At 34.5% G+C, this 14,436-nt stretch overlaps 1 pseudogene; it reads right to left on the bottom strand.

Annotated features, from left to right (window-relative positions):
* Positions 1–71: 71 nt before the first annotated feature.
* On the bottom strand, positions 72–734 carry LOC120129549 (annotated as a pseudogene).
* Between the last annotated feature and the right edge of the window lie 13,702 nt (positions 735–14,436).

Below are 14,436 nucleotides of genomic sequence, written 5' to 3'. Positions count from 1 at the left end.
ATATGAAAAAGAGATTCAAACATTCGATTCTTAAAGGAAGATAACTCAAAACAAATAAATAATAATACAGATAAAACTCAAAACAACTACTGTCAAAGTTTAGAGCATTAAACCAGTAATGTGATCAAAACAGGAACTGAAAGGAGCTTTCTAATCAAACAAACCAAATCCCAAATCGTCATCGCTCTCCTCCTCTGGCTCTTCCTGCAGAATAACAAAGGAAAATATCATATATCAGAATAAATAGTGACAAATGAAATGCATCTGTTTATTCATTTATGATTTATAGTCCAACCTTCTTCTTTTCCTCGGGAGGTGGAGCAGCAGCACCGCCTCCACCGGCGGCAGTAACAGGTGCAGCAGCAGCAACCGGAGCACCACCACCACCAGCACCAACATTGGTTATAAGATTCTCAATGTCACACTTCTCGAAAAGCTTAGCGAACAGACTCAGCCAATAAGACTCAACCGAAACATTTGCAGCATTAACTAAAGTTGCAATCTTCTCAGCCTATTAGCTACGGTTAAAGAAAACACCAAACTTCCCAAATCTACAGGCAATTAACTCTTTCAATAACAATTATCAAAATCCCATTAGAAATGAAAATAAACATCAAACTATAAATCTGGGGAATCATAAAACAGAAAATGCTTAGAGGATACAGTAATGGGAATGCCATCGTCAGGAGAATCAAAGCAGCATAAGAGCAAGCAGCTTCACCAACAGAAGACATTGTTTGACCTGTTACCAAAAAAGCAAGTCCGTATAACGATTAACAATAAAATCGACAACACTATAAATGAAAATAAAACTACAAGAAATCTAGGAATGTAAAGTTTACCTGGGAATGTACAAATTTGAGCGGTCTCAGTTCAAAGTTGGAAGCAAAGTGTTGCTAGGGTTCCTCTTCGGCTTTGAAAGAGGGATTTTAAAGAATGAAAAAAAATAGTGTGATTTTGGGCTGTTCAATCGGGCCTCAAAAGGTTTCTTTGCCATTTGCTAGTTGGGCCTAAAATATTTATTTTTTAACACATAAAAAAGGATAATTGCAGCAATACTCATATATTTCTCCAAATCTTTCAATGTAATACCTATACCTTCTAAATGTTTTGTCGTGCTCCGTATTACTGCTCTATGTACTTTAGGGATGGCAAAAAAATCCGAACCCGACGGAGAAAACCGAAAACCGAATTAAACGGGTTGGGTTCGGGGATGATAAACGAGGATGGGGACGGGACGGGGAAAACCCATTTATTTTAAACGGGGACGGGGACGGGGACGGGTTTGGTAATCCCCGCCCCGATTACCCGCCCCGATACCTGACCCGATAAATATTAAAAATAATTATTTATATATATATATAATATTAATAAATTTAATTTAAATAAAAAATATATATTTATATATTTAATTTAAATATATATATATATATACCCGGCCCGATTCTCGACCCAATACCCGACCCAATACCCGGCCCAATACCCGTTTAAATAACCGTTTATGCTAAACGGGGATACCCGTTTCCCCGCGGTTTTCCCCGATTACCCGACGGGGATCCCCGTTTAAATCCCCGCAGTTTTTTAAACGGGGACGGGTACCGGTTTTTTAAACGGGGACGGGGACGGGGGGACCAATACCCGGCCCGAACCCAGCCCGTTGCCATCCCTAATGTACTTTGCTTTCCATCTTCTACTATGTCTCCAATACTAACAGGGTTAAATAAGGGTGTTCAATCGGTCGGTTCGATTAACAGATTGAACTAAATTTCCAAAATTTTATTAACTGAAATTTTTTTCATACCGTTAATCCAATTGATTTTTTTAAATAATTAACGAATCAAATAAAATTCGGTTAATCGGTCGGTTAACCAAATTAACCAAAATTTATAAACAATATATATTATATATTAAATATTTTATATTTTTAGTTAATTCAGTTAATTTGATCAATTAAAATCAAAGTTTAAACAATCTAATATATAAATAATATATATGATACATTAAATTTTTAATAATTTTGATTAATTCGGTTAACCGACCGATTTCGAATCGAATTAACCGATAATCGAAGTTTGAAAAAATCATTACCCGTTAACTGATCAATCCTAAAATTAATCGACCGATTAACCAAAAAACTTCGATTCAATCGGTTAAATCGATTTTAACCGAAATTTGAACACCCTATATTGTTATGTGGCTATTTTTTTAATGAAAAATCCACATAAAACAAATTAAAAATAAATTACATAAGATATTATTGAATTTTGGATGATGTGTATTTACATTATTAAATTTTTTATTTTTATTTTTATTTTTATTATATTATTAGACCATTCAATTAGTAATGACACGATGACGTAAGTGACAATTATCGATATTAACATCACACTAAAACAACTTCGTCTTGTTGAAAAAACTTGAAAAAAAAATATCAAAAGCTCTTTAAGAAACTCAAACTTAAGGTTTTAGGGAAAAAACGAATATCTAACGATCAATCAGAAATAAAAAAAAATATTTTGTTTTTAATAAAATTAATATATATTAAATTACAATTAAGAGTAAATTATTTTTCTTACAACCTTAGGTTGCGTTTGGTTCACGGAATGTAAGATTACCACTGGGAATAAAAGATTACTAGGGAATAGGATTACTGGGAATGTTGTATTTTGTGTTTGGTTGGTTTACTTGGAATGTAAGATTACCGTGTTTGGTTAAAGGAATAAAAGATTATTGGAATGTATATTTGACCAAATTGTCCTTATTATATATTTGTATAATATTAGAAATTGTAAAATATTTATATATTTTCTTTAAAAAATTAAATTCATAATATTTATATAATTTTTTTTAAAAAATTTAAAATATAAAAAAGGTTTAATGAAAGGGTAATTTTTTTTAACCCCTGAACTTCATATAAAATTTTAATTATAGACTTTTTTTTGTAAATCTAAAATAATTTAAGGATAAATTTGTAATTTAACCTTCGTAGAATTTTTATTATTCAATGACAGAAGAATGATATTTTTGAAAAAAAATAAAAATTTAAGGGCATTTTAGTCCAAAACGCCGGTAATGTTACAATACCTAAGGGAAGGGAGGTAATGACATTCCCGGTAATATACCCCAAAAAATCTACTATTGGTAATAAAACATTACCGGGAATGAGATTCCCGGCCAACCAAACATGGGAATCCCACAATCCTTGAACCAAACACCCCCTTAGAGTAAATTAGGGATGTAAATGAGTTGAATTGAGTTAGAGTATTTCTTAACTTAAATCAAAAAGTTTAAAGTTAAGTTTGATTTGACTTGAAAGCTCTTGAATTTAAAATTGTCAAGTTCGATATGAATTCGAAATTAAAAATTGAAACTCAACTCAAGTTCAAAACTTAAACTCGAAATATTTTTTAGGCTTAATTCGACTTGTTGAACTATATTTTGATATAACAAATTAAGGAAAAATGTTTTTGGACTTGAATTGAATTTATTTAAAGCTTTCAAAGTTTTAAAAAATAATTCAAAGTCTATTTAAGTCCATTTAACTTGGAATTGAACACAAAATGCTTTTCTGGACAAGAAGTACCGATATTGTTCTTACAGTATTGATACCCTATGAACAGTACCGATACCAAAGGTATGGGAAGTATCGATACTCACTAGGTAGTATCGATACTACCAGCTTGCTCAAATTCCAGAATGCAAAAATGGTACTGATACCCAAAGGGGTACCAATACTACTTTACATAGTAGTATCGATACCATAGGCTTAGTATCGATATCGTCAGGCCCAACGGCTAGTTTTATTTAAAAAAAAACAAAGGTAGTACTGATACTCCCTATAGAGTATTGATACCCTCTGTATTGGGAAGTTTTATTTTGTAGAGAAAAACATCCCCAATGGCTCCAAATCACTCCCAACGGCTAGAAACGATCACAAACTCATTCCAACATATAAATACAAGTTCAAGACACTTGAAGAAGGGTTAGAACACCTATCCAAGCAATCAAACACAAGAGAAGAGCTTTTCACTCTTTATTTCTATTCTCTTGTAAATATTTTGTTCTTGTGCGCTTTAATTCTTTGTAATCACCTTCCTTTTTGAGGTTTTCTTTTTTATATCTTTTTCCTTGTAAAGGGGTTTTGATTCTAGCTGAGCCTTTGAAAAGCTACAGAGTTTTGTAAAGGTTATCTCTCTTCTTAAAAAAAATTCTAAGAGAAGAGCTTAGGTAGTGGATGTAAACTTAGTTGAGAAGCCGAACCACTATAAATCGCTATGCAAAATTGTCTATCTTTTATTTCTCCTTACTCCCTAAACAATTTTTTACCAATTCACCCCCTTTTACATTTTTCAGTTGTTCAAATTGAGCTTCAACAATCCTAAACTCGAGTCTTAACCTTAAGCATATGAAAATCTTATATTATATTTTTGTAAAAAGCAATGTATAAATATCAATATTATTAATAATTTAATTTAAAAATTATATATATATATATATATATATATATTGTTGAACTTATACTTTGATATAACAAATATTTGTAAAATTGATTTTGGACTTAATCAAATATTTCAAAAATAATTCAATGTCCCAAATAACTTGAAAAATATGTGTTTTAAATTGTTTTATATATATGAACTATTTTAAGTTAATTAAAATATGTTTAAAGTGTTTAAAATGTGTTTAAAGCTTTTAAAATATAAAAAAATACTACTCAATCATTGTTTGGCACTTTTCATATACGAGTATTGTTAATAGTTTCGAAACTTTGCCCTCTAAAATTGTTTTAATGACCCGATTTTCTTCAACTGTCATATTTTTAATTAAGAGTTTCGAAACTTTCATTACAATTTCGAAACTTTAAAAAATAGTGTGTTTATAAGTTTCTATACTTTCACAATAGTTTTGAAACTTGCATCAAAGTTTCGACACTTGCTCTAAAGTTTCGAAACTTCATGTGCAGTTGGCCTTAATTACATATTTTTAAAGCAACCAACGGCTATAATTCATCCCCAATGGTCATAAACGGCTAGCAACTCATTCCACACAATAAAAACACTCCAAGGACACTTGAAGAATGTTAATACACTTACCCAAGCTTAGAGATCAAGAGAAAAAAGTCTTCATTCTTATTTCCTTCATTTTTCTCTTGTACATAAGTGTATAGAGCTTAATTGCATATCTTTTGTATCCATTCTTGTGAGCTTAATCTTTGTAAACACAAACCTAGAGAGGTCTTCTCGTTTACACAAGTTATCTTTGTTGAAAAGGGGAGTAACCTTGAAAAGATAAAGAATTCTAAAGGTTACTCTTGAGCCTAGAAAAAAGAATAAATTAGTGAATTTGTTAGAAAATCCTTAATGTGGAGCTAAGGTTATGGATGCAGACTTTGGTTGAGAAAGTTGAATCACTATAAATCGTATGTTTAATTTTTATCTTTCATTGCTTTTACATCAAAGATTTTTTTATAGGACAATTCACCCACTCTTGGCAGTTTTTGGTTGATTGATCGAGCCCAACAATTGGTATCAGAGCATGTCACAATCAATGATTTAACAAGCTTGTGAAGATCCTATAAACACTCTATCAATTTCCTATCCAACCGAGAATATGTTTTTGTAACACCCTCGACCCATACCCGACCCGGATACGAATATGAGATGTCACATTATCTTTTTAACGCTTTAATACTTTGAAAATCAGACTAAAATTTAGACTTTTATATGACAAATAAAAATGAATACTTAATAACATATCAGAGCATCTACAATTTAAAATATTATTAGTATATGCCAACAACATTTCAAATAACAAAAACATATAAAATATTACATGTATACTGTCCTACCCTTGCTTATTCAACTTACTCCTCGAATCTTTTTGAACCTACGTGTGAAAACAATCACACCCTAAGTCTATGACTTAGAGAGGTAATACTGAGTATAATAAAACAATAAAACATTTATGTAAATATTTAAGAAGAATCATTAAATACTAAAACATCATACTCTTAATAATTTGTAACATATACTATTAATAATTGATTAATTTATATCCATTTGACACTTGCTTATACATTTCCTTGAAACATTTCATATAGAAACCAATAGACACTTCATGCAAATATCATATACTGTTACACATTGTTCAATTTAATTAATTTGTTTTATTAGCCCATTGTATATCATTGGGAACTCAATGTATGTGAGTACATTGAGGTTGTGCACTAATGCAGTCACCACTGCTCATATAATTTGCACCGAAGTGCCACGTATAATGTGCACCGAAGTGCCACATAGATTTGTCCCGAAGGACCACGTAGAACCCTCGACTCTTGGCATGTCAACTATACCTTTAATTCTCATACATATACTTTGGGCTTTAGCTTTAGAATTAATTTTCATTACTTTAGTCCAATGTCTTTTATCCACATATAACACTTTCGCATAGCATTTTCACGTACAACACATTTACATATATCATATTCACGTAGAACATATTCACATGTTTTATATACTCATTGTATTTCACATAGTCTTTCTCAACTTATCATTTATTCACATAGATCATATACTCATAGCATTTCATATGCCATTATTCAAATTATCATTTCTTCCATAGAACATGTTCACATAATTCATATATTTATAATATTTCACATAGAATATATATATTTATACTCATATCAATAAAATTTAAACATTACTTTTAAAATATGATTTAGCTAAAACCATAAATGATACAAATCATTTTGTTTAAAAACAATTGAGGTTTGCTTATCGCAAGCAAATCCTCCAATCTTATATAGAATAAGTAAGTAGCACTCACCTTTGCCTCACGTAAATCCTAAACAAAATTCTTTTCTTTCATTCAAACTCGTACTATGTCAATTCTTTCAATACACTTTCGATCCAAATCTACACATCATATGTCCAAGATCAATATTGAATTTCCATTAACGAATAACCAATTAGTATGTACATAATCAAACTGAATACCCTTATTTACTATTTCAGACTGAATAGTATCGGTATTTTACCTACATTACAGATACTTCTCTTCTATGGCATCGATACCTACTTTAGTATCGATACCTATTTTAGTATCGATACCATTTCGACATTCTGGAATTTCATCTTTATTTATAGTATCCATAGCTTACCCTTCGTATCGATACCTTCACATCAGTATCGATACTACTCCAATCAATATCGATATTGCTCATACAATTTAAACCATTTATTTCAATTTAACCTTATAGTATCGGTACTGTTCTTCCAGTACTGATACCCTTACCCAAATTTCACTTATTTTATTCTGACTTTTACTCCAAACTCACCTAAATCCCATACCTCTAACTCCATTCAAGCCCTTAAATTCAATAACATTCATCCCACACAACTTATATTCATTAATCCCCTTTTAACATCCAAAATTCTCCATGGAACACTTAAATTAAAAATCACACCAAATATTCAAACATGTTTTCAATCATTTTTAAAACTTCAAATACCTTAATTAGGTATTTTACAAGTCAAATATACTTTTAGAATTCAATTACTAACCAAATTTCATCATTTTACTAAATCACCATTAAATCCTTAATCCCTTAATTTCTACTCATCTTTAAGCTTCCTTAAGCTTCTATATCACCCAAGAACTCAAGATCAATTCAAAACTGAAAGAAACAATCAACTTTGAAATCTCTTACCTTAGCATGGAGAGTCTCGGTGGAGAAAGGAAGAAGAGAAGCTGAAGAGAAGAGTTTCCATATTTTTCTTTCACTTTCTCTATTCCTCATATGTTAAATATCCTTAAATATGAATTTTTAATTCATTCATGCTAAAATACCTCTTTTTCCTTCCATTTTTCCATCTTTGATAATAAGTTGTTGCGTGTTGTGAGTACTATAAAATATACGCAAATAATGTGCAAGTATACACAATCGCTCAAATAATACAGTGATGAGTGAGTTTCGTCTCCACAGGGATTGGGTGAAATTACGAAAGTCTAACCAAAGCTAAGCACTAATCTATCTATGTGTAGTTGGTCTTTATATATACAAATGTCACGGCAAAATGAAAAATGTGTATGGAGGTGGATGTAGATGAATGGTCTGATGGTGTAGTAGATGGAAATGTAATGGCAAGATAAGATGTTTAGTGTTGAAAATGATGTAATGTTGAGGCAATGGAAGATTGTAAATAACAGTAAATAAAATGAAAAGAAGATAATCCTCACGTGACAAGCTTCTAATGGAATGAATGACAGGGATTGATCTAAGGATGCTAAACTTATTTATCAGGTATATCTAAGTTATCTGGTCTTTACTTGCTCGATAGGGCTTTCCTAAAATGTTCTCAAATGAACCTAACAGAATAGGATGCCAAGGCATCTGCTCTCACTCAAAGATGTTGGCCAGCCTACCCTATTGATAAAAACACCCTTTTTAGTCGTTAAAATCCTATCCTAGTCTCTCCCGAGATCTAAGGGATTAGGTTGTAATATCCCTAGGCCGGTTCAAAGCCCCTTGGAAATACTATAACCCATTGCTTATGAGGATCTTAACTTGCGGTTCTCTCGAATACTTACAAGTATTTCTAGCTTAGGTTTCTCCCGAATACCTAAACTTCATCTAAGAAATGGACATTTTCATGCCTCTTACAAGCCTAGATGGTGAAGCATTCATAAGCAAAGCAAATAAAGAACCAAAATAAACTCAAATATATCATCAAAATTAAGTCTAAACATCCATTAAACCAACCACCACCAAATAAGTTAGTTCATGGTGGGGTTCAAAATATCCAAACACAAAGTCATGAAAATATCCGTTCCTACAACCCACAAATAAATAAAAAAATAGTAGCAAAAAGGGAAGTGAGAAAAAGCCTTCGACGCGCAACCGGTGGTCTCCTCGGCCACCACGAACCACCTTAGCTTGCTAGCTCCTCTCAGCATCTAGCTCGCCACTCCTTGAAGCTTAATCAATGGAGGAAAACCCAAGGAAGAAGAAGGAAAAAAGGAAAATAAAAATCTGATTTTTTTTCTTCTCTATGCGTGTGCCTCTCCACGTGTTCCCCTTTTTTTATCCCTTTAGGTGTCATTATAATAAAAGGATCTAGGGGTAATGATTAGGTTGTTAGGTGCGAAATACCCCTCATACCCCTAGAATCATACCATAAGCATGAACTTAATTCTCCATGTGGCCTTAGTCCTCTAAAAGGTGGCTACAACAATCATTCCACGTGCAGTGCCAGATGTCCTCATACAACTATATATTTTTGTCGTTTTCTGCGCCAGAAATGCCAAGGCATTTCAATATGCTTCAGCAACGTGTGATGCCGCGACATTACTTCCCAACGAATCCTTTTTCCTTGCTATTCCTGCACATCATAGACAAACTGCATCTTTCCCTCAAGCTGCATCATTAAAAAATAAAATAGCACTACCACCACAAATGCAACTATATGCAACTACATGATCTTAAAATGCCTAAAATGAACTTTTAAATAAACAATAACTTAAGTGAAAAAGGCCTTAAAAGTAGCCTTTTTAGGAAGTTAACACACCCCCAAACTTAAGTTATTGCTTGTCCTCAAGCAATGGATAGCAGTTACATAAGCAGAATATCATGGCAATGTTCAATAATAAGACAGTAGGACAAAATCAAATTTCAACCCTCAGAACAATAGGCTTCAACATGCTAGACATATCAAGAAATCAAGTATTTTTCCCTAGGTCAAGATCCTTTGTGGTCGTGTGTGTGCATGATTGTATCCAAACTATACTTAGCAAACTTAGACAATTTCTAATCAAGTCCCCTAGTTTTTGTCAAGGCATTTACTTATTTATTAAGCACATTTTCTTTACTCCCTTTTTCTTTTCTGATTTTTTTTAACTTGCTGTTACGAAGGGAGTCAGCTCATCACACCTACTCTCTCATACTCTAGGTGAAAGGGAGCATACCTTCCACCCCCAAGCTAGTTAAGTAGAGTCATCCCGTGACTTCTTTCATTCACTCATATGCACAAGGCTGTCATTTATTAAAGAGAATTCCAGGCAATGCCACGACAAAGAGGAGTGTCCCTCTACAGCTATGCCTAAGCATTTATTCACAGTTTCATTTATAAGGGAGTTGTTTTTTATTTTTCTTTTAAACACAATACCATATTTCAATGCCAAAACTAACTAGAGTTCCTTCATAAAAATTTTCCAAATTTTCTAAGTATAGAGAACATACAAATCGTGCAAAACTTTTTCACAAAGCATCAAGCCCTATAGTGAATTCTATCATTCTCAATAGTCATTTACATTCAGATTCTAGCCTAACAAAATCATCATCATCAGGTATCCTCAAAACATGCTATCTAACTGTCCTACCATTTACTGATGCCATGACATAATACTATGCTAATACTATCATGCATATGTCCTACTAAGAACACTACCTCCCCCAAACTTAAGGGAAACATTGTCCTCAATGCTTAAAGAGAACTAAACAAAATATAAACTAAATATAAACTAAATACCATGCAATGAAATGCAACTAAATGAAAATGAATGCAAGAGAGGTACCTCAATGATTGCGTGGTGGCATGGACTTGGAGGTGCTAGCAGCTCCTCGCCTAGTGCGCTTTCGAAGGGGTGCTGGGCTGGACTCGGAAGAAGAAGAATAGTGATGCGCAATCTTCTTACGTCCAACCGTGGTCTTGGTGCATCGACCACTACAGGGTGCAGGCGAAGGATTGGGTGCAGGGACAGGACTAGGTGTTTCTTCTACAGAAACAGTGGGCGGATATTCTGGGGTGTCAGATCGGTGCAGATCAGGTGTTGGGTCATCAACTGGAGGATCATCTTCACCTTGTACGGGCTCTGGAGATGCCTCGACATTGAATGCCGGTAGAATTTTGTCTGGGAAGCCAGGGAAATTCCATTGACCGTGGGGAATAATTTCTTGAAACATTAATTCCACCATAGCATCTCTATGCTTCACATATCCAAAGAACTTATGGATTTCACCGTGCAAAGCATGCAGGTGAGTCTGAATCTGCATCACTTCTTCCTCAAGAGCAAGCAATCTTGCCTCGACATCGGATTGTGTAGTACCTGCAGGTTTCTCATGAACATAGTCTTTAGACTTGGGACTTTCAATTCCCAATAGCAGTGGAAGTTTAACCCTATTAATGCCCGATAATCCAGGTAAAATTTCATCAAAAGCATTTTCCTCAACCTTTTTCTTACGACACAAGGCAATAATTAAGTTAGGAAACACTAAAGCACTTGCCTTTGTACTTAAGCAATCATGAACTTGCTGAACAATAATACGCCCAACATCAATAGGACGGGACACCATTATCAAATGTAAAAGCAGTAAGCGTGAAAGTGATACTATTGTATTGTGAGAAGTGGGCATGAATTTGTGCTTAAGGAAGTGATTCCATAATTTAGCACGCGACTGAAGACACTCTCTATTGACCGAGTATCTACTTGCTTGACGCCCATTCTACTCAATGTTTGTAAAGCATAAATCCTCAAGAATGTCATCATAAGTGTGGCTATCAGCTTCATTTTTGAATGCGGCATGCCCATCCACTACATCCTGCAAGTGGAAATAACGATTAATCATAGTGGATGTAAAACGAATCTGCTTACCTCGCACGAAAATGACATGTTGGTTTGGCTTTGAAATATTTTCGTAAAATTCCTTAACCAACGAGGCATTCACTGAACCTGGATGGCGTGCAAATTTCTTCCACATGAGCGGCGTAACTATATCCACTACATCGGGTCCAAAACCACTATCGGTCTCCTCGGTAAAAATGAAACCTAACTCGAAGAAGAGTTTGCGGTTCTTGAAGTTTTGAAACCGAGCCTTAGCCTCCTCGTTCTTAAACTGTTGGAACTTGGAACCTTCGGGTGCAGCCGGTCTTATGCGCACCATTTTCAACAGTTGTGAAGTAAGAAAAAAATTGGAAAAGGAAATAGCTTTCAAAAGCTTTGTAGAGTTTTGGCTATGGAGAAAAGAGTGAAGAAGATGAAGAATATGAGAGATAAAAAGTAAAAGTTAAAAAAATTGAAATAGAAAAGTTAAGGAAGAAAGAGAAAAGAAAAAGTTAAAAGTTTAGGAGGGAAAAAAGGGTGATAAGACGGTTAAGAGAGAAATTAGTGGGTGGGGAGGGGTTATGCGTGTATGGGGAAGGAAAAAAAACTGTCAAAGGAAATGATGATGATGGCATAAAACTGTGGAGAGAGAAAAGTAATGTCAGAATTAAAGTAAATTAAAAAGAAATAAAATCAAAGAAATATCTCTCCCATTAATGCGCTGTCCTTTCCTCTAATTAGATAACCGCTCCTGCATGGTTTTGTAGTACTGTGGTCCCTACAAATCATATCAAAAATTAATTACAAAATAAAATGAAACAAAAGCTTAAATTTTAAATTTTATTTATGCACAGACACAAATTCAATGCCATGGCATCGAATTTTGGTTCTCCTCTTAGCACGCTTCAGTATCGTGCAAACGTAACACATCCTTGTTGTGCGGTGGTGGAACTCCATTGTAGGCTTTCAGACGCTGACCATTGACCTTGAAGATCGTCCCATTGTCTATTCTCTTGATGTCAACAGCTCTATGGGGTAGACATAATTCACCTCAAATGGCCCTGACCATCAAGATTTTAGCTTCCCAGGAAAGAGTTTAAGTCTGGAGTTGTAAAACAAGACTTGTTGCCCCACATGAAAATGCCGTGGCATCAGTTTCTGGTCATACCACTTCTTGGTTTTCTCCTTGTATATCCGAGTATTCTCATATGCTTGTGCTCTAAACTCTTCCATTTCATTAAGTTCTAGTAATCTCTGCTCCCCAGCTAGTTGAGCATCAAAATTCAATCGCTTGATGGCCTAATACGCCTTATGTTCAAGTTCAACCGGGAGATGAAAAGCTTTCCCATATACTAGCTTGAAGGATGACATCCCCAAAAGAGTTTTAAATGTTATTCTGTACGCCCAAAGTGCTTCATCTAACTTTGGTGACCAATTCTTACGCCTTGGGTTCACTACTTTCTCCAAAATCTGCTTGATCTCGCGATTGGAAATTTCTGCTTGGCCATTTGTCTGCGGATGATATGCCGTGGCAATCTTGTGTCGAACCCCATATCTCTTCAATGCCTTAGCAATCAATTTGTTATCAAAATGGGTTCCCTCATCACTTATAATAGCTCGGGGTACTCCAAACCGAGTGAAAATGTACTTGTGCAGAAACTTGAGCACGGTCTTGGAGTCATTCCTTGATGTCGCTAGTGCTTCTACCCACTTTGACACATAATCCACAACAAGCAATATATATAATTTTCCTTCAGAAGATGGGAATGGTCCCATGAAATCAATGCCCCACACATCAAACAACTCTATCTCCAGAATATTTTGCAGTGGCATTTCATGTCGTCTGGAGATGTTCCCAGTCCGCTGGCATCGATCACAAGCTTTGTAAAATGCTTGAGCATCTTTAAACAGAGTTGTCAAGTAAAAGCCTGATTGCAAGACCTTAGCAACAATCCTTGCTCCACCAAAATGGCCTCCACATGGGGCCAAATGACAATGGTACAAAATATCACGTTGTTCCTCTTCGGGTACACATCGTCTAATGAGCTGATCGGTACAATGCTTGAACAAATATGACTCATCCCAAAAATAGTGTCTTGCATCGTGCTTGAATTTATTTTTAGCCTGACTATCTAAATCAAAAGGCAAAATTCCACTAACAAGAAAATTAACAAGGTCAGCGTACCACGGAATTGTCGCGGCATATAAAAGTTTCTCATCAGAAAAATCCTCTTGGATATCTACAGTGTCATGGCATTCAGAATTATTCTCTAGCCTAGATAAGTGATCAGCAACTTGATTCTCAGTTCCTTTTCTATCTACCACCTCTAATTCGAATTCTTACAAAAGTAAGATCCACCTAATAAGTCTAGGCTTGGCATCCTTTTTGTTCACTAAATATGTTATAGTCGAATGATCATTGTGAACAATAACTTTAGTGCCTATTAGGTAAGGTCTAAATTTATCAAAAGCAAATACCACAGCAAGTAATTCTTTCTCAGTGGTAGTGTAGTTCAATTGTGCTTCATTTAAAGTGCGACTAGAATAATAAATAACATGAAAAATTTTACCTCGGCGTTGCCCCAAAACAGCTCCTACAATATAATTGCTTGCATCACACATCAGCTCAAATGGTGATGTCCAATCGGGAGGAACTATAATGGGTGCCGAGATCAGTTGTCGTTTCAACTCAGTAAATGCGCCGAGACATAACTCATCAAACACAAAGGGTTGGTTTTGTTGAAGCAATGTGCACAAGGGCTTAGAAATCTTGGTGGTGGTGGAAACTTTTCAATCACCTCAATCTTTGCCTTGTCCACCTCAATACCCTTGATT

Source organism: Hibiscus syriacus, unplaced genomic scaffold, assembly GCF_006381635.1.
Source record: "Hibiscus syriacus cultivar Baekdansim isolate YM2019G1 unplaced genomic scaffold, ASM638163v2 tig00110503_pilon, whole genome shotgun sequence".
In the NCBI taxonomy this organism is placed as follows: domain Eukaryota; kingdom Viridiplantae; phylum Streptophyta; class Magnoliopsida; order Malvales; family Malvaceae; genus Hibiscus; species Hibiscus syriacus.
Note: the sequence above shows the minus strand (reverse complement) of the source record. Positions and strands in the feature narration are given on the sequence as shown.